Source organism: Mirounga leonina, unplaced genomic scaffold, assembly GCF_011800145.1.
Source record: "Mirounga leonina isolate KUSES-001 unplaced genomic scaffold, KU_Mleo_1.0 Mir_151, whole genome shotgun sequence".
Classification (NCBI taxonomy): domain Eukaryota; kingdom Metazoa; phylum Chordata; class Mammalia; order Carnivora; family Phocidae; genus Mirounga; species Mirounga leonina.
In genome coordinates, this window is record NW_023270377.1 from 85,494,518 (window position 1) to 85,496,453 (window position 1,936).

At 36.5% G+C, this 1,936-nt stretch overlaps 1 non-coding gene across 1 annotated transcript; it reads right to left on the reverse strand.

Annotated features, from left to right (window-relative positions):
• Nucleotides 1-1,617: 1,617 nt before the first annotated feature.
• LOC118012712 lies at nt 1,618-1,721 on the reverse strand. The gene has a single exon (XR_004679784.1). It is a non-coding gene; the product is annotated as a U6 spliceosomal RNA (small nuclear RNA).
• Between the last annotated feature and the right edge of the window lie 215 nt (nt 1,722-1,936).

Genomic DNA, 1,936 nt, shown 5'->3' on the forward strand with positions numbered 1-1,936 from the left:
GGTAGTGGTTAGATCACATGAGCAAAGAATCTTGTTAGAAAGCTCTTAAAACAGTCCAGATGAAGAACGCTGAGGGCTGAATCAAGGCAGGGTAAACATGTCAATTTCAACTGGTCTTGTACTCAATAGGAAAGAAAAGTTAGGGGAGATATGAAAACTTTTGCACTGTGTCTCTCTTAAATAGGGAAACCGTGGCATTCACACCAGAACATAATTAAAGTACAGTCTTTTAATTATGCCCGAGTGGAAGCCAGATTCCTCTGCCATAGCTGGTAGCTAAGCATGTGATATTGGGCTCCAGATATATCTCTATTTTACAAAAGAATGAACAACATCAGCAGTTCAGCTTTTCTAAAGGTGATGTGCTCAATGTTCTTATTATAGGGGAGGGGGGCACCTAATTACATTAATCAAGATACAGTTTCTCCCCTTAGAGATCAGTCAGTACACCTTGACAAGGTAATAACATCTTTTTGTTCCTATCACCTTTTTCCTCCCCAGGCTGAGTTCCTTTGTTTCTGCCAATTCCAGGTGCTCTTTCCACGTAGCTCAGCATTGGTCTTCTTAAAGTGTTTCCAAAGTTTCTGAACATCCTTCTTTAAAGTTTTTGTAACTCTTAATCTTCCCTATCCACCTACCAAATATTCTAATTTTCATAATTATCAGGAATTCAGGCTATTTCTTCCTTAGCACAGATCTGATATTACAAAGCATAAAAGAGTTCTTACCTAAGAAATGTGTTTCCTTGGCTCAGTCAACTAGTATTGTGCTGCCCCTAATTCCCAGTAAAATATCATTTTTGATGTTTAGCATTTATAGCCTGCCCACAAAACTTATCAGGAAGAGAAGAGTCTGAATTTATTGCCTGTTCTTACTTAAAAATTGCTATCAATGAAATTAAGTCTTAACTACTGGATTCAGTGCTACCTAATTACCCATTTCTTCATTTTATAACTTTACTACAAGTAATTTTACTAATGGGGATTCAAGAAATCCTAATTATAATAGAACATGTAGAAATGCCTATTTTTATGTGAAGTAGGCTGAGAATTATAAAAGTATATCAATATATATTAGTTAACACCCTGCTTATTGGGATGCCTCGGTGGCTCAGTTGTTAAGCGTCTGCCTTCAGCTCAGGTCATGATCCCAGGGTCCTGGGATCGAGCCCCGCATCGGCTTCCCTGCTCCGCGGGAAGCCTGTTTCTCCCTCTCCCACTCCCCCTGCTTGTGTTCCCTCTCTCGCTGTGCCTCTCTCTGTCAAATAAATAATAAAATAAAATAAACAAAACAAAAAAAACCCCTGCTTATTGTGAAATAGCTAGTACCTTCTAACGAATGCCATGGTGGGCGATGGGCATTTATAGATTTTCTTTTTAGAGACTATGGAGATAATCCACAAATTCCTCCATAATTAACATTTTCTAAGAATTCTTTCTTTGCTCAGTATTTACTTCTATAATCACACTGAGTCTATAGTCCCTCAACATGGAAATATGGTTTCAAATATATGATGTCATCTCATTACTTTCTCATTATTATTATTTTTTAATTAAAGGATAGTTGATACAATGTTACATTAGTTTCAGGTGTACAACATAAAATTTGACAAGTCTAAAAAATATTAAATGCTTCACAAATTTGCATGTCATCCTTGCGCAGGGGCCAGGGTAATCTCTGTATCATTCCAATTTTAGAATGTGTACTGCCAAACTGAGCACTACTTTCTTATTATTTACTATAAATATGGTGATGAATTATTTACATGGAAAGTACTCCAAGAAAAGAGAACAGGTTATTTGTGTTGAAAGACCCTGAAATAATAAAGACATAAAATGATATACCACAATGAATTGCACAATCAAAATGGGAAATAATAGTAGAAGAGGAAACAGGAGAAGAGAAGACAGGGCTAGGAGAATTATTAGGTAATATG